We start from the raw sequence: 19,314 nt of genomic DNA on the forward strand, positions 1-19,314 counted from the left end.
AGTTGTGATGCCGCGTGAGTATTTAAAAGTGGATTTGCTCTCAGGGGCAGTTCTTCAGGTTCAATTCTGGTTTGTTAACGCGTGACATTGTGCCACTTTTGAGGGAATGAAGCCCGACAATCCAAAATGGAGGAAGCCATCATGAATTGTTAGCTTTGCTGTAACATCCACTTTTAATTTAAAGGAGCAATTTGTAAGATGTGGACTTAATTTTTTACTAACGGATTGTGAGCACACAACAGTGTAGACATTATGTCATAGGCGTCTATGTACTGTGTTGCAGAAATTTCCAATGGTGTTAGCATGCTAACCAGTTAGTTCCACGGCTGCCTGAGCTCCTTGCTAACTGCAGCTTCTCGCTACAGCTAAGCGGTTATGCTGCCCCCTGTAGTTTTGGAGCTTCCTTCGAATTAAATCTTCTGTAAGCATGTAAACTGCTTTGCAAATGAAAAATGGTTTGCAAACAATTATGAGACAGTAGTCAATGTTTGTGAAAAAGCACATTATTCCATTAGCAGCCAAGCTAATGAGCTTGTTTACTGATAGATAGCATGCTAGCTAGCTCAGAGTGCCTCAATAACTCTTATTTGATGTACCTAAACACACTGAGGGAGTAAACAGGACAGGAGAAAATAAATAAAAAGAAGCTTGGAGAGCTATTGTGGCTAACTAGCTCTACCGTGTGTAGCTACAGCTTGCTAACATGTTAGCCAGAGCTTGCCAGTTACAGCAGTACAGCAACTAGCCTTGAGAGTAGCTAGTGACATGAGAAAAGCTCAGCTGTCAGGACTGTTTAACTTAACATTCTTTAAATTGAAGACGAGTAATTAAATTTGTGTGCAAGAACCGAATAAATAAGCGTTCAGTTTGCCAAACCAATTTAGTTTTTAATCCCTGAGACTTTCCGGGCTTTGTAAGAACCTTTTTTTTTTATTTACCTGAGATGTTTGATGCCTTTCTGGAAAAAGAAATGTTTTGACACAACTGGAATGAAACAAAGCTTGTTACTGGAAACAGATACCCGCCTCCCACTGCCACTACAGTGATTTAAAGACTTACGACTCTGTTTGCTCGGACACGCTCCGTCCTCCACGCTGTGCTCGAGTGTCTTTGGTAAACATGCGATGGCAGCAGCTTGTGTGTGGCCAGCGTCGACTCACCTCGCAGGACATGTTGGATTCATTAGGCGCTCCTGTGGTGGGGGGTCTGAGTAACAAAGCGTTGAGATGTTGTTTATGATATTCGCCGTTATCCGAGGTTCATGCGCAGCCTGACGAATGTGTACACACTCCGAAGGTCACGATGATCCTCTTTAGCCACCGGTTCGTCCTTATGCAACATCAGCGTACGCTCCATTAAAGGGGAGAATTATGTCGTGGAAAGGGAATGTAATTGGTTTGTCCACTGTATTATACAATACAGCTATGGCTTCATGGATTAGGGATTGGGACATCCAGCACACACACACACACAGAATAGATAAGAGTGGTTTATCTTGATTAGAGCAGTGTGAATGCTGAGAAATACGGTGCCCTGACAAACATCTGCCCGCCACACAGCCGAGTGGGATAAACCAAAGTGATTATTGTGGAAACGTCAGGCGAGGTAGACAGTGAGAGCAAGTGAAACTAGGAGGGGTTTTGACATGAACAGGGGGCACGACACGAGCGCTTCACAGTCAGCACTCTCTCGCTCATGACAGATTTTTTCACTCTTGCTGTCGCTGTGAGGTTGCCTTCGTGGAGGGAAAGTCTCGCTGGGTTGTATGTGAAGGCTGCAGTCAGAAGAAATGAGAGTGTGATCTGTGTGAACTTTTTTTTATTAGTCTACTTTACTTGGTAATTTTGATTTAATCTGTTTCCTTGATTTTTTATGAAGTTAAGTCATTTTGTCAGATTTTACAGTTTAAATCAGCAGCTATTTTGATAATTGATTAATTGGTTTGAGTAAATCTTTATGACAGTAAACAGTAAACATCTTTAGGTTGTGGACAAAACAACACATTTGAGGACGACATCTTGCACTGTAGGATCTGAAAAAGTGACTTTACTTTTAAAAAAATCAAGAAAACCCAACTCGAAATTGCAAATTTATAATTTTAAGTTGCTTTTTAGCACGTACAACTTCAATTTAATAGTCTACTTTACTTTGTAATTTAGAGGTAATCAGTTTCCTGACTTGTTTAAAAGTTAAGTCGACTTTTAACTTTTTAAAGTGTAGGTTTTTGGAAACCATTTTCTCACATTTGATAGTCCAAACAACTAATCGATTGATCGAGAAAATAAACAATTAATCGACAGTGAATGTAAGTGTTAGTCGCAATGGCCATCACAGGTTTGTAGAGCACAATGTGACGTCTTCAGGTTGCTGATTTTGTCAGAAACCAAAGATATTTAGTCTCAAATAATCTAAAACAGAAAGAGACGGAAGATGTTCACAGTCAGTTCGCTGAAACCAATGAAAGCCTGACGATAAATTGCCTGATGACGATTTTTGCTCGATAAATGACTGATGCTGATCGACCGCTCGTTTAACCGACTACTCTTGTGGCTCCCAGTATCAGTCGGCTGATGTCTGAAGGTTGCCAGGTTGAGCCCTAATGAGTAATTGCTTTCCTCTGTGAAACGTGAGGGGGGCAGACATTCTGTTAACCTCGCTAAAAGGGACAAAAAAAGGGGGGGAGGAAAAAAAAAATCCCCTTCCTGTCAGTGGTCGCTCTTTCTCTCTGTTCTTGTGAGATCTGGAACTGATAAGTGTGAGGCCTCTGGTAACTGAACAGGAAGGATAGAGGGCCTGGCCTCGGAGCTCAGAGCCCCCTGCCTCCGCTCACACATGTCCACCTCCCCTGCACGGGCAAACAAAGACAGCAGAGCCTGCCACTTAACTCCAAGTTTCAAAAACATTTAAGCCTATTAGAAGGATTATTATCACTTGTTGGAGTGAACTCTCGCTCTGAAGAGATTTCTGTTGAATATAATAACAGGCAGGCGGTTTGATGAAACAGACCTCGGCCAAATTAATGCTCTGCGGCGGCTTCACGCCCGGGCACAATCGCAACTCCCTCGTTCCACTGACCGGTGTTGAGTCAAGTGGAAGTACTTTATTAAACAAGCACAGGGGCAGAGGAGTGAGAGTTTAACATTCAACACAAACACCCCAGAGGTCTGAATGACAAGCTGTTAAACTGATAACCGTGATGGAGCGGCTGTAGTGTCTATACATAGATGTTTTCCTGAAGCCTGAAGCAGGTACTTTAAGGGGAACTCTTGACACTCCGAATGTGTGTGGATAAACTGTTTTGCGAGTTGCCGTTCCAACAAAAACTTGTTATGAACCACTTTGGTGAGCTTGTCGTGCCAACAGCACAGGCAGGACAACGTTTGTGAAGTATTTACTGGATGAAAAAAACAGAAATTACAGGCAGGCTATCTGTAACTTCAGGGTTACAAACAACAGATTGCACAAAGTTAGTGAAAGATAAAAGCGCCTGGAAAGGAGAAGAGCTTTAATCTTTGTAGTGATAATCTTCTAGGGCAGGACTGCTATGATTCTTTCAAATGTAAAAATGTCATCATGGTTTAAAAAAAGAAAAAAAGTGTTCGCTAAACTGCCATTTAAACCATCTGTCTCTGTCTATTTTGCTATTATAATCACATAAGCTAGAAGTTTTATGTAAACTAGGCGCTTTCTTGAGGATGTTCTCACGTTCGAAGATCGTTTTAGGCTCGCTTCGCTGCGTCAAAACTGTCTTGACATAATAAATCTGAATCAGCCATTATGAGATACTTTACCTGGCATTCCTGGCCCATTTTGTTCCCCGCTGGTTCATTTAATCACTGTGGATAACAGGCCAATCACACATGATGTCACCTGATACCCTAACCCTACAAAAGTTCTTCTTGCTCGACTCAAAATCTGTTTCCACAAAGAGTAATAAAGTAAAGTACAGCCATTTATTAGTAAAACAGCCACAAGAAACGTTTCAGGTTCAGTACGGGTTCTCCAAATATTCTCGCTCTACTTATTACCAGCAGCTGAATGCAACAAGATCAGATTCATTATTACGGAAGTGTCTAAAAACATGCTGGGAAACGCAGAAACCTCACTTAAATGGATAATAACCGCACAAGAAGCTCCAACAAAAGCACTTTATCACAATAAAAACCCCTTGGAATGAATTGGCCTGCTCATATTATCGGTTTCTTAAAGGTCAGGAAGGAGATTCTTGAGAAAGATAGTTGATTGCTGAGTCTCATTCCCAGGTAGGGTTAACCTATTTTTCTCCAGAATATCCTTCCCTACCTTTAACACTGAACAATTATCCAAGGATCTTGCCCTTGAAACTTTTCTGTCATGACAGCGATGGTGCAGACGATTGACTCAAGGGTTCACCATTGTCATGTAGCAGATGAGTGGAAAGATGATTGTTCTGTTCACTACCCACTGAATAACCAGGCATGACATGATAGCACTGGTGCCATGTCCTCGCAACGTCTATTATCTAATCTAGCTTCCTCCACGCTTAACTCTCATGTGGAATTTCCATCTGATCCCATCGCTTCACAATACCTTTACTTGTAAAGCAACTTTGGGAGTCTAGTGCATATCTTTTTCAAGGCTCAGACTGTGGCGGAGATGTTCTGGGGATGGTATCCTCCCCATGAAAAAGTGCGAGATAACGTTCCAGGGTGACAGCTGAATTATTAGCCCATTAGTCACCGGAGAGAGAAAGAGGTGGATGAACATGGCATCCGTCAAGAAAGAGCCTCTTTTTTGCAGATAGCCTCCCCTAAATGCCGCCCAGGAATCTTGTAAGTCTCTCCCACTGATGTAGGAGCTGGAGGGCCGAGGTCAGGGAGCAGAGCCGGAGCGATCCCGGTTCTCTGCTGCTGCGGATGACCCGGCCTCCTGTCCCAGGAACAGAGCAGCATAACACAGAGGCAGAACTCAGTGTACTAGACTAAAAATAGACGTGGCGTCAACCCTGCTTTCCCACAGACACATACAAATGTAGACGCGCACGCTCGTGCTCGTACGAGCACCCCACAGCAGTGTGGGCGCACGTATTCAGAGGCGATCGCGACCTCCGGTGATAGTCGGTGACACGCCAGAACATGTTTGATTGACAGGGTGACTGCGGCGGTACAAAGTGCCTGTGTGCTCAGGACAGATGTTCTCCACAGCCTGCTCAGATGGTCCGCGTTGACGTACAGCAGGAGGAAGCCATTAAGCAACACTTGGCTCCGAGATGAACTTCCCCACTGCTCTGTGACCCTGGTGAATCTCAGAGCCTCCTTTACATCTCATGTGTCTTTGTACAAGCTATCCGCCTGGCAAGAAGACGCTGCGAAGTGAACGAAGAGCACTGAACAAATGGAGTAGCGCTCGCTTCTCCCTTTGATGTGAAATTAAACCTGATATCCCTTTGACATGCCTTCCATGGATAACTTGTCAATTTCCTGCTCGTGATGAATAGCCTGAATAAGCTACGCTTCACAAGCCAACAAATTAATTAATGGCATGCCGTAATATGTTTTAAGAACACTTGGCATTGAGATGCCGTTGGCTCGTGAATGGTCTACCTCGATGCTGCTTCTTGAAATACGACCGCATTAAGGAGCCTTTCTTCTGCCTAATGCAGCCATATTATTGCATCTCTCTTTGTCAGTGAAAGCTGTTACTGTGGTCTCATTAGGTTGGCACATTCGTGTTGTAGAATATAGCCCAACAAGCCTGACGCGACTCCGCACAGCTTCGGCTAAATGTTCTATTTGTAATATGTCTGTTTAAAGCTAATGAAATGATGATAGTGGCAGCGCTGCAGGGCCTTGAATTAGCCCACCAGCTGATCTGCCATTCAAGGGGCCCAGTTTGAAGTATTTACAGCAGGAGGACAAATATAAGCCCAGAACCTAGATGCTGTAGTTAAAGTTCATCAAGTTTACATGTTGCTGCTTTATTTGAGGAGGAGATACAGTATGTTTTTGTTCTCCACTACATTTTACTACCACTACCATTACTTTTACAACTACTTTCTCCACAGTATTTACTTGTAAGTTTTAAGATTTCATTTCCAGAACTATTCAACAGTATAAAGTTATAACCTACAAAGAACAATAACCTGAGCCAGTTGGCTTTATAGAGGTCAATAATGAGAATTAGTTCATTGTTTAGCTGTCAAGCCTGTAACTTCACTGGTCCATTCCTACCGCTGTCTTTTTCAGTTGTTCTCAACAACAAAGCTCTCAAAACCCACCTTATACATAAGGGGCACCCAAACTTTTCCATTGGAGGGCCAAAACTGAAACTTAATGATGGGCCACGGGCCAAAGGCAAACACCTATTGTACTGTATTGACTTGTTAAGATGCAAAATGGCACTAGGACCCCAGCTTCCCTTAATTGAATTAGACCTCCTGCGTGTCTGCCAAGCACAAATTAAGAATAATTTGATTCTATGTATTTTCACCTCACAAAACGTAAAAAAGCATAACCATTGCTATTATGTTTTGAAACAGATTTTGCCAAATTTAACCTAATGTTGGGATGACTTCGACCCACGGATCATTTCTATGGTCAAATTTGAGCCATAATAAGCTGTCGTCCCTGAGGAGTTGGTAGTGACCAAAAACAGAGCAAAAAGAGATTGGATAATAGACTGTCAAAGATCGAAAACATCATGTCTGTGCATGAGGGGGCAATTAGCTTAGCTTAGCCTTCCCAAAATGTCAGACTATTTATTTAAAGTTTGCTACAAATTCTTGCAAACTGGGCTGGACTTATACGTCAAACATTTACTCATGATTGACCACTTTTCCTGATCCACATCTCTTGGATGGAGAATGAAGAAAAGCAGATATTTTTACACATACAGATATACAGCATGTTAAAAACTGTGAAATTAAGAGAGACTTTGTCTGGTTTCTTTCAAAGGCTTTGATATAAAACATGGTGTGTATCACCGGTTTATCTCCACAAGCTCTGAAGCTTGATTGAGCGTCATACAATGCCAGTCAGATCTTTTCGAAGGCTCAGGAATTCGTGGCAGACAGGCTGATAGTCATCAATTTCAGACTTGTTTGGTAATTTTTGGGATCAAAGGCGATGATGAGGATGATGATACTGATGCTAATCCCACTGAAGGGGATGATTGAGTCATCAAGGCAAAACAGCTGTCTTATGTGCCGCCTCTAATGGCTGATGATGACGGTAGCAGAGTGTAAGTGAGTGCAATTGACAGCGGAGTTCGAGCTTCCTCGGGGAGGAGGGAGAAAAGGCTGAATCTGAGCAGAGGGAAGCAGGCAGCAGGGTGGCCATGAAACATTCATGCACCTGGGGACTCTTTGCATAAGGAGAGCAAGCTGAGCCAGTAATGAAGTAAAGAGCAGAGGACTTTTAATGGCTCTGTTTGTCCTTTTATGAGATTAGCAGTAGTCTGGCTTCTTATATGAATTGCGTTAAAGTGCATACAGTGATTTAGTGACTTGTCCTCGCACACTGCCTGCTTCAGTACCTTCCAGGAAGTATTATTTACATTTGGAATAATCTAATTGTGGTTAGCTACAAGATAATTGGTACCACAGGTGCACGGCTGGTTATAGCTCAAAAAGTGGGCGGCAGAAGGTGAGTTATTCCCAGCCCCTCAGCCCCGCCGTCCAGATGACAACGGGGCACCAAATGTGGACATCCCCAGTTGTGCCGGTTTAACAGTTGTCCATCCTAAACTCATCCCGCGAGCTCTCGCAGGGACAGAAAAGGCGAGAGGAGGAGCAGAGGAATGGCAAGATGAAGAGCAGAAGACGGGAGGAGTAATATTTAGACAGCTGCACGTGTAGCGGCGTGTATCGATGTCAGGGGGAGGGGGGTAGAAGTGGAGGGATATTTCGGTGTCCTCAGCGAGGCCTCTTACAAACTGCAGTATTGATGTCACTGCGCCCTCCTGATTGTAAATCACAAGTCGCAGTCGTCTATAGATTTACACACCTGCTCTCTCTCTTCCTATATCATTGCCGTGTAGTGTCTGTCTGACCTGAGTAAACTTGTTCAAACTTGTTTTAAAGATATCTGAGAGCTCGCTGTCGATGTCTCCGTCCGCAGCCCTGACTGGCGAGAAGCGGTACAGTGACGGTGGTTGTGTGAGACAGCTGGTCACATGTCTGCGGTCCTGTGCTAGACTGGCCCTGTGCCTTGAGGTGGTGGATGGCAGCTGACTGCTCTGATTCACTGGGAACTCGACTTGTGCGTTGTGCGCCTCACAATGGACTGACTCATGGGGAGTCGACGCCGAGCTTGTTCAGTGTCCATCTCTGCGCCGTTTTACTGGAACTTTCTGTTTGACTCCTTTGTTAACTGTGTGTTTTGATGGAGACAGTGGTCTTTTCTTGTGACTGTGTGTTTTTCTTACATTGTTCCCGGTTTCGTTCCAGCGGGAAAGGGTCAGATCCCCTCCCTCGTCTCCTCGCGCTGCGCTTTCTTGTGACTGATAACTGTCTCGCAGTTGTCTGGGAGGGGATGTGGACTGTCAGTCAGTCAGTCGCAGGCAGCTTCTTTTCACCTGACATGAAGGTTTTTCACAGGAAGTGTGAAATGTGCACCCAAATTACACCTCCATCCCACTTTTACCTGTAGGATTTGCTAATAAGCTCTTACAGAGCTGCACAATTAATCAAAATATTATGGAAATATGAGCAAGTGCAATATCCAAATCACACAAGCTGCTCTTTTTTGATAAAAGGTGAAATTACACAGCATTCAGATGAAGTACTGTAGTGCTGCAGAGAAGTCCTGACCGACAAATCTTGTGGTCTAGATGTAAGAAAACGTGTTTATTTTGATGAGTTTTTCATATCGCAAATATTTCCAGTTGTGTTTAGAGCAATGAAATTCAAACTAGTCAAAGCTTATCAGATGCCAGAGCAGTGGCACAGTGGTAATATGAAGTAGCGATGGTCCTTTAAGGTCGGAAGACTTGTTCATTTACATATTTTAATGTGTGTGTCGGAAAAACAAGTCAGCAATTACTCAAACGACATTGTTTTGTCACATTTTTTTCAAACACAACAAAACAAAGGGTAACGAACGAACAAACAAGTCGACACTCACTCAAATCACATTGTATGTCACATTGCTATAAACACATCAAAACAGAGGCGAAAAAGCAATAAATATACCTATAAATATTCAGTTGTGCCACAGCTAATGGCACGACAGCTCACGGTTAACACACAGCGTTCACATTCTTCAGCCCCTGTTTTTCAGGTAGTCAGCAGTCAGAAGTGCCGACGACCATCCCGGCGAGCGATGGAAATGTTTGTCGCTGTAAATAGAGCTCAGAGAAATGCTGACACGTCTCAGCCCCCAACACAGTCTGAGACTCAAATTGAATCGGAGCAACAGAATTAAAATCAGATTGAACGCTGAAAGCTGCTAGGGCCAGAGAAAAATATTTCCTGTGATGGGGTTCAAAAAGTCTGCTGTGTAACGTCTCCCCGTGTCTTGATGATTGCAAATGATCTTGCAATTTCAATTGTTGTAAGAAACACGATAATGATAAATGCTCTCTAGTGGTATATTTTTCTGTGTTTTTCTGTGCTTCCTTTGTGAAGCAGTTCTCCATTTTGTGGTTTTCTCTCCAGCCACATTGTGCACCGCCGAGAAACCAGTTGTCTTTGTGCTCTTCAATAACCCGTTTTGCTTGGCGACAGCACAGCGAACATTAAATCTCTACCTGCGGTCACTCTCGGTCCCCTATCACGTAATAACATGTGCAACATCCGCGCAGCAGCCACTAATTGCTGCTGGATATTAGAGCGAGGTCTCTTAAGACACTGACCTTGCTTTAGCCAATCATAACAGAGCGTGTGACCGGGTTGAGCTCTGATCAGAAGAGGCCCCCGCAGCAGGAACAGGAGGAATTAATTATTCAGACTGGCCGCTCGCACGTTTTGCTGGACACCACATTTAATGACATCTATAATGGCATCTTTGCGAGAGATTAATGGTGATGTGAGACCATCAAAAGCAAGAAAATGCACAAAAGTCCGGCCAGATAGCTCTCTGAGCACCAGGTACAAGCACAAAGTAAGATTTCCCTCTGAAAATCCGTCATCTAGGATCTCACTGTACACATCTCGATGCCTTCTGTGCAATCTGGGACATTCTGCCTCAAACCGACGCGCACGAGAACCTATGGTGATTGCTTAAATATTTATCATACGAGGAAACGAAGAGGTAAGAGATTAGAGCCTTTCCTCACAATATTTATATCTCTGCCACCAATGTTTAGTTTCTACAGCTCGAGGAAAAGGCCGAGTTTCTATAATGATCAGTAGTCGGGTTTCCACTGACCTTTTTACAAGACAGGACGGCGCTCGGATGGATTGAGAATGTTTTCGTGTTAGTTAGGAAAAGGGGGCCATTTTTTTTGCCTTGCCTCATTTATATATTATATTAGTTATTAGTTGGAGTTATTTATTCAATACTCTTCTTAATGGAGAAAATTAGTTGAAGTTAAAGGCCAAAGAGTTTAAAAAAGGTTGGAAACATGAGTCAGTATTAATCTCTTCAAAACTAGGTTATTTCCCTTTGACTTTTTAGAATAATAATATACGCACTGAATGTAAATAATGATGTACTGATTCATATATAAGAGGTGTCGTAAGAAGGTAGGTTAGTAAAGAAAAACTGTCATCACTGCAGCTCTCGCAGCATCCGTGTGTATCTGCTGTAAATAGTGCTTAGCAACAGCAAGGTTACCGACTGTGGTTGCATCTGCATTATGCTAATGTAATGAGAGCAGGAAGCCATCGGAGGCCTGTTGCACTGGATCGCTACGGGGACACACACAAACGCAAGAGTCATCACGCGAATTAGCAGGATGGCTGATCCGTCGAAAAAAGAGCTAAAAAGTTTTCAAAAGGAGAGAGAAGAAGCAGCCAGAACCGGACCCAGCGCTCCTCCAGGTCCAGGCAGGTCAGATTCAAATGCTGAGTCCTGCCTTGATATTTCTCTGGTTCTTATCGCGACCTCAGAGCAAACATGCAAACAATCCGGCCTGTGTGTTTCCAGTCACATGGGCCTGAAGTGCTGGAGAGTCAGCGTGTCTGTTCTGGTATTTCCTGAGGCTTCGTAAACATACATACACACTCTGTGTTTTCTCTCTCTGCGCTGTCACACACAGATGGTGGTTATCCTTATTTGTATAGCGAGGCAAGTGCGAATTAAGATGTTCTACTATGAAAAATAAAAGAAGATGAAAAGATAATGTGAAATAATAAAGCTACTGTTTGTATGTAACTCTTTGTTATTGCCACTGTCGTGGAGAGGAATGCTTTCATGATGAAGTTAGGGTTTCATTATAAAAAAAACTGTTCTGTAAAATGTCGGGAGTAAAAAAAGTTTATACGATGAAACGCGTAATGAGCCTTCACGTGAAATTTGCCTTTTCTCATGTGAAAAGCACAAATTGTGATTGTGCTTTTTTGCACACGTGGATTACAACTTGTACGTGTGAGAACAAAACATGGCATGAGATCCTGAAGCTTCTTCACATGCGAACTCAGCAGTTTCAAAAGTGATGTAACAGTAATATATTACTTTACTCTGTATCAAAGTAATATAATGTGTTTCTAACAGGATTTGCTGTTATATTATTACAGTTACTAAATCCTGAAATTAAACCCAACTCATTGAATAATGTCACATGTGAACTGGACGATTTCACAAGCGAGTTACATTTATTCAAATCGCTCACGCGGATACAAATTTGCACATGTGGAAACAAAATGCAGCACATAAAACATATTCAAATGCGATTAGTTATCAAAAATCAACTGATTGAATACGCTGCTGTCGTAAGAGGAATGACAGTGTGAAAGTTGTTATGCATCCGAACAGTAAAACAGAAGGAAGTGTGACTTTATTTTGCACTTCTCCTTTTTTTTTTGTCTTCTCATCCTCATCGAGAAATATATTTACAATAAATAAACTAAAGGCGGATTAAAGCTCCCAACTGGACACCCGGCAGAGAAAGCCTCGACCGTTGAATGCGGTCTAATCGGCTTCTTATGCATTTAGCTCACTCAAAAGCATATTTTTAGCAATTACAGCAGCATCTCTAAAGCCATTAATGGATGTTGTTTGTGTGTGAGTATGATTATTGCGCTGGACTTATCCGGAGGATGGTCGTGCATTAAATCATTATTCGATTTAACCATTTCAAATGTGTGTGTGTGTGTGCACCGGTTCATCTAATTGATTTGGAGTGTTAAAGTGCAGGGTTCAATGAATACTCTAATCAAAACCTTGGAGGCTGCTGCTAAATGGTAAAGAATGATCTAATGTGTCTCAAGCTTAAGTCTTTAAGTGGATTCTTCTTTGTGTTTTCGTCTCTCGAGGGAGTTAATATACGAACTGTAAAAGACAAATGTTTGGATCCCAAAGTTGGAATAAAATGAAACAAGCTGAAGCCCTGATTTTGGACCTCCAGATGCGTTTGAGTGCTGTCAGTATCTCTTTCCGCTAATCTCTCCCCTTTTGCCCATTTAGTTGCCATCTAACACCATTTCATGGTGTCGATACAGAATCTAAAAAATTCAATAGCTGAGCATGTATGCTGGGATTATAATTTGGAGTCTCTGTGGGGGATGTAGGTCAACTGAAAGGCTCTATTTCCTCAAATATTGTAATCCCCATTTGTTCTGCTTTTTCACCAGAAACACAGCTTTGAGGTCTTTGTCAGGCTACAATGCCCCGAGCAGGACAGTGGCTCTTAATGCCGTTGTCTTGTTTCCAGATGATTCCTCGTGTTGCGTGCCCGTTTGCTTATTTTGTCACTTCAGACCGCTTCGCTTCACCATACCTCCCGTCTTTTCGCGGCTTCTGTGTCTCTCATTTCTCTTCCTTGAACTTTCGCTCCTCGGGTTTGCCGCTCTGCTGCGGTGCGAGAGCCAAAAGAGGTCATGTTTATAGTTGAACTGGGGAACGAGGTCAGCAGGATATACCCATTTAACCTTGCTGGAGACCTGCGCAGCTCAGCGAGAGGAAGTCATTCATTTAGTCTCGAGTGATAAAACGCCGTCGAGCAGTTTACTCCGTCTGCCTTTTCATTGATAGAAAAAAAAAACTGATTTCTCCATCACTCTCCCAAACTAATTCGGTGTAATATTGGCCACACAAACTAATTTCGTGCCTGTTTCTCTGTGCTGGAGGAATAGTTTTGTGAAACCATGCATGAACATAAAAAATTGATTTGTTTATATATCATCTCAGTATAATGGGTTTTTGCCCTGATTCAGTGACAAAACCTGATTTACCTTGCAGGAGAAAAGGATTACTCCACTACGCTGTACATATTCTGCTCCTGTGTTGCGTAAACCTGATAACAAGTATGGCACAAGACAAGGCTGTCCATTGTGGAAAGAGGGTTTGTTTTTTTTTTTCCCAACAAAAGTCATTATGCTGGATCAATGCTCCCCGGAGAAATGGCAGGCTCAAACGCCAAACACGGAGATGGAGGAGTGCGTCAAAATATGTAACAGCCCGAGGCTTCTTTTTTGATGGCTCAGCAGGCCCAGGTACATACCACATACCTGCAATTATGTGGATGTTTTAACCAGCAGGCAGAATTCATCTAATGTCTGTCATACCTCTCTGGAAAGTGGCACTAAAAAACATTAAAATGACGTGAAATTACTTGTTCGCCCATTTAAACACATTTTCAGATTTACCTCGAGTAGCCGTGAAGATAATTTTGGTTTTGTATGCTCGTGTTTTGGAGATAGCTGCATACAATGGAGGTGAAGGGAGCTGAACACTTCTGGTGTTCGTAGCGCTGAAAAAAAATGAAATTAAAAACATTCATGATATCATTCAGGGAGAAATGTCAGGGTCGCTCACAGTGAGGTTTTTGGCAGCAGAAGTTTCCAAGACCTGAGCAAATAAAATAAAACCAAACTGTCTGCGCAGCTATTAAAGCACGAGTTCCCATTTTTTTTTCAACCGAGCCGTCGCAGCTCAAGTTGCATTGTGGTGTAGGCACCAGGTTTTGACAAAGAAGAAGAATAATGTGGAAAAACAAAGGACGATATCTCCGGTTCTCCTGCATCAACTCTGGTCCTTTATCATTTCAAAGTGTCCATCCTGAGCCAGACAGTGTTACAAGAGTACAAAGCTAAACTGATGGAGTCTACTTTAAAGTTGAAGGTGCACTATGTACGAGATAGCCATCTGTCAGAGTCATAATCAAACTAAATACTGCAGAGTAACCGCTTACTGCTGCTCAGTTAGCCGTGCAGCTAGCGGTCTGGACTGGGAGCTCAGGGACCAGTGTTTATACAAGTAGCAGGATTTTTGGACCGGGGTGGACTGTGGCTAGCTGGTTAGCATGCTAACTTCAGCAGACTTCTCTGCAGCACAATACATAGACTGCTATTTCTTCAACTACATTTTTTACATATTTCCCCTTTAATATGAGGCGTCAACAGTCTGCACTGGACAAATCAAGTGGAGATACTTATTAGTTGTTAACTATTTAATTTATCGCCAACTAATCAGTTTGTGGAATTTTTTCTGGTGTCTTTACTTCTTTATGGCTATAAAAAGAATATCTTTCGGGTTGCGGACAAAGTAAGACATTTTAGGACGTCAGCTTGGGCTTTGGGAAACACTGATTGACATATTTAAAGACCGAACAAGAAATCGATTACTTGACAGATTAATCGTCAGTGAAAATTAGTTGCAGCCCTACTTTATAGCACAAAGCCCCTCTTTGCTTTGGTGTCTCTCTGCAACAAAGCAGCAAGGAAACAGCTGTTCGGGGGAATCACAAAGGTTTCAGCTAATTTTTTGTTATGAATTTGCAGGAGAGGAGGTGGATTTTGTCTTCCGTCCACTCTCTCCCACTCAGTATCGCTTCCAGACAGTATGAACAGGAAAATGAACTAGTAACTCTGTCAATAAACGTATCATCTAGGTAATAAAATTAGGGGGAGCTGACCCTTTAGGATAGGAAATGAATGCGCATGTACTCTGTGTCGTCCATTCATTAAATCATGTCTGCCGGTCTGTCTTTGTCATCAGCCTGCAGCCTGTCTGGGGCAGCAGCATGTGCATGTATGGATGGCACATTTAGCCTCTCTGTCTCATCTTGAATGTTTATACCTGGGGGTCGAATCACATCTCATTTAAAAAATAAAGTCAGGAGGTTGCATTGTGGGAAGTGAGTTTTTCCTGGTTACAGAGCTGGGTGCTCTGAGAAGCCTCTCCATCTGCCTTGCACGAGCGTGTGATAGTGGATCTGCTCGAGGGGGTTGTAGAGGCAAGTTGGGGGGTGGGGGCGGGGGCAGGAGAGGCGATGGGGGTGGTAGGGGGTGTTTCTGTAAATAGCCCACCCCGCGTTACGAACCGGCATGCCAGGGCGGCTCTCTGTGCAGTCCTGACCTCACCAACCAAGCCGGCGCTCACATTTCTTGACAGCGCGGGAGGCTGTGGAAGTCACTGTTTCTCCACTTTATCCAGGTCAGATCTGATCTACTCTCACTAGTAAAGCACTGACGCTCGTGACCCCGGCGCCCCCCTCACTGCCAGCCAGTGTCAAAATAACACGAGCAGCTCTGCGGCGGGGCCTCCGCTGCTTCAGCCTGCTGTTATGAAACCATGCTGGCCTCATTTGTGTTTCTAAATATCCACACTCGGATACATTTTCAGATCAAAACAAAGCGTCGGCTCGATTTGATTTCCCTATTCCTCCACATTAAGCTGTTAAAAGAGAGTTTGCCTCGCAGCGTATGTGCAGTGTGTATATGTGTGCGCTTGGAAGTAGGTCATTGATTTGGAACTTGGACACTGATTATGTGCTGGCCTAGAAATGGGCTATAATCGGTGTCTCTCATACCAAAACAGCTTTTCATAAGTGGCAGTTATTTCAAGGTCAGGACAACAGTTGCGTCTCATTGCTACACATACATACAGACTTTATTTATCTCGTTCTCAGTCTCAACAGATTGCAGTCTGGAGAATCTGTTCAATCTTGTGAGATTGCTCATTTTAGGATACATTACCACCAGGGAGAGAGGGAAAAAAAGCCTCTGAATATCGTGTTCATCTCTCTTTATAGGGATGAGTATGTGCCAAATCTGCAGGCATGCCCTGTTCTGTCCTCGATGGGGGTTTGATGTGCTCATTCGGATGCCATTTGAGCCAATAATGTAAATATTCGTGGTCTTTGAACAAGCCGAGACGTGATCTAATCTGTCTCGAGTCTCGAGAAAACTCTCCTGGAACACATGTTTTTAAAAAGAAGGGTTTTCTTCACGACCGCGTTGGAGTAAATCTTGCGCTCAAAGCTGGGAATTAACTGTCAGCTAGCATCATACCAACTCCCCTTTCTCCGTCTCTCTGTCGCTGTGAGCGAGCGTCCGTATTAACAGTGGATTATTCAGAAACACCCTCAGGATGAGGACTTGATATTGTTTTGTAAATGTAGCTGGATATAGATTCAGTTCTGCTTACAGTGTGAGCTTGAAGAACTAGTTGTGCTCTCTGAATGGTGGTTGTAAGGGGGGGTCAAAAGGCCATGTTTGTGTACTTCCTCTTCTCTTCCTCAATCTTGGCTAGCGCAGGTCAAGAACAAACAGTGGGAGCGTGCTAGCATGAATGGAGATCTCTCATTTTTAAAGTGGCCGTATTCCCTGGTGCGCTCTTGTGTCGGCTGCAGCGTCGTTTCATAATGACAGCAGGAAGAGAGCTCGAAAATCTGACTTTGCATATCATCTCGGGGGTTTGCATGAGAGCGGCGTCGCAGTCGCCTCCTCCCTTCTCCTGCGCGTCCCACACGGAGGATCCTCCACAGCGTGCGCCCGTTTAAATGAGCCCTCGCTCATGTTTGCATTTGTTTAGGCAGAGAGGCAGAAACCAACAAGCAGGCACAGACCAAATCCTATCAAAAAATGACATCAGCCGCAACAGCTGCAGGCTGTGGCACTGCGAGGAGAGGAGGGAGAGAGTGAGAGAGAGAGAGAGAAAGAGAAAGAGAGAGAGAGAGAGGAGAACAATTGACCAGAAGCGACACGGGAAAGAGAGGTGACCTGATTGCTCAGCTGGCCAAGAGCACGGGAAGGAAGCAGCAGGAAAGGCTGGTCCCCTCAGTCTGGCCTGGCTCTCTGCTGCTTCTGGTGGGTCCCTCTGTGGCCTTCCTCTCCACCCCCCCCCCTCCTCTACTCCTTCCCCTCCTCCCGTCCTCCTTCCCGCACTGCTGCCTGTCACGGCTCACTACATCGGAACAAAATGATCAGCTCTCACCTCCTCATGAACACGGGTCATCATGGTAGCCATGCAAAGGCTGGGCCCTTTGTATTAGATAGGGATCACTGATATCCGGGGAGGAGGAGGAGGAGCCGCCGCAGCCGGCCGGAGAAGTCAATATTGTTTTGGTGTTTTACTGCACATATATGTAAGGGTGTTTAATTTTTATTATTTTATTTATTAGCGATGGCCTGGAGGTTGCCAATTTCCTGGCGCTATTAATTTCATCTTGTCGCACTCGAGGAATTATTGGACTCGCGTGCGCGTGTGTTTGTGATTCCTCTCTCCACAAGGAAGCACGTCAAGTACCTCTTTCACAGTTCCTGTAGCTCATAATGTAATTAATTCTAATCGCAATCATCGTAATAGCTTTTCAGATCAAATACCCAAGAGCGGTCCTAACAAAATAATCCATTCCTCTGAAAAACAAACACCCAAACTCTCTCTCACACACCCTCCCTCCATGTGTTTGGCTTTGGCTTGGAGAGAAGAGCAGTCAGTTGGACGAGGGGCGGGTGGTGGTGGAGGGGGGAAACATCAGAAAACAGAAGGACCTGCACATTTGCATACCTTTTTAGCATGTGGCTGAGGGAGCCTTTATTAAATTCAACCCCCCTGTGGGGTGGGCCCAACCATTCGAGGAGGGGGGAGGGGCACAAGGGCTGCGAAGGGAGGGGAAAGGAGGGGTGGTCTCTTCTTGGAGACAGGAGGCACCATCTGAGCCAGCAGACAAACAATGTTTCCAGACATGAGGACAAGGTGGCAGCAACGGCAAAGTGGTTTTTCAGCAGACCAGTGCTGTCCCTGTCTGGTAATGGAGGACGGAGGGGGGAGGGGGGGGCCGCGACCGGATGCAGCATTAGCCTGAAGAGGAGGGTCTCTGTGGGTGCAGATTAGTGGTGCTGAAATAATTAGCTGATCAATGAGATCAACAGCAGTTCTGATAATCAGTTAATCGTCTTAGTCATTCATGTGGCAGACAATCCAGAATGTAGCAGGTCAGAGCTGCTCAAACGTGAGGATTTGACCAGAAACAAACATTAACCTGAAGAGGAGGGTCTCTGTGGGTGCAGATAAGTGCTGCTGATAGATCAATTAGATCAATAGCAGTTCTGATAATCAGATAATCAAGTCATGTATGTGGCAAACAATCCAAAATGTAGTTGGTCAGAGCTGCTCACATGTGAGGATTGGCTACTTTTCTAGCTAAGTCTCTGTAAATTGAATATATTTTGGTGTTTGACTGCTTTTTTTGGGCAAAACTTAATATTGAAGACGTTGGATCGGGATCTGGGAGATTGTGATGGCCATTTTTCACGAGTTTGTCACATTTTAGAGACGAAATAATTGGTGGCGGACCTAAAAATCAGCATGAACAACAAAATGTTACATTGTGGAGGTGGTTATTTTTGTTGAGAAATTGGCTGCATGTATAATTTTTGGGTTTAAAAGGTCACAAAAATCAGGCACCCTACTTTCTGCCTATTGGCAAAGTCTTCACCTCTTGTTACCTCCCCTGTCAGAAAACACCTACGAGCCAGTGTTTTGATACGAGCACAGATACGCCTTGTGTGTGTGTGTGTGTGTGTGTGTGTGTGTGTGTGTGTGTGTGTGTGTGTGTGTGTGTGTGTGTGTGTGTAATAAATCTGTTGTGAGGTGGGGTACGCCCAACAAGCTGTAAGTATCTGTTCAACAAGCTCAGGCAGCTTGTGGTCGTGCCATATGTGGGAGGAGGCTGAGATGATGAACCAGTGCAGTGAAGTGGGGCTTTTTCCCTCGACCAGAGAGGGATGAGCTGTTAGGACGCTACGCTAGTTAGCTTGTTAGCTCTTGTAATGAGCCATTTTCTAAACTACATGATATCATGTTATCCGTATTTGTCCTCCACCAAGATTATCATGTCCTGGGTTCTCTTGAGAAAAGAAAACTTTTGGATGGACTGCTTTGGATCAAAACTTTAAACATTCATGTAACTTTACTACTTTTTACTGACTTTTTTCAATTCTTCTTTTTT

At 43.8% G+C, this 19,314-nt stretch overlaps 1 protein-coding gene across 4 annotated transcripts in view; it reads left to right on the forward strand.

Moving 5' to 3' along the window:
* Nucleotides 1–19,314, forward strand: part of LOC311250290 (zinc finger MIZ domain-containing protein 1-like) — a 125,298-nt gene that overhangs the window by 35,452 nt on the left and 70,532 nt on the right. The window lies entirely within an intron of this gene.

Source organism: Pagrus pagrus (assembly GCF_965226575.1).
Source record: "Pagrus pagrus genome assembly, chromosome: 21".
Classification (NCBI taxonomy): Eukaryota; Metazoa; Chordata; class Actinopteri; order Spariformes; family Sparidae; genus Pagrus; species Pagrus pagrus.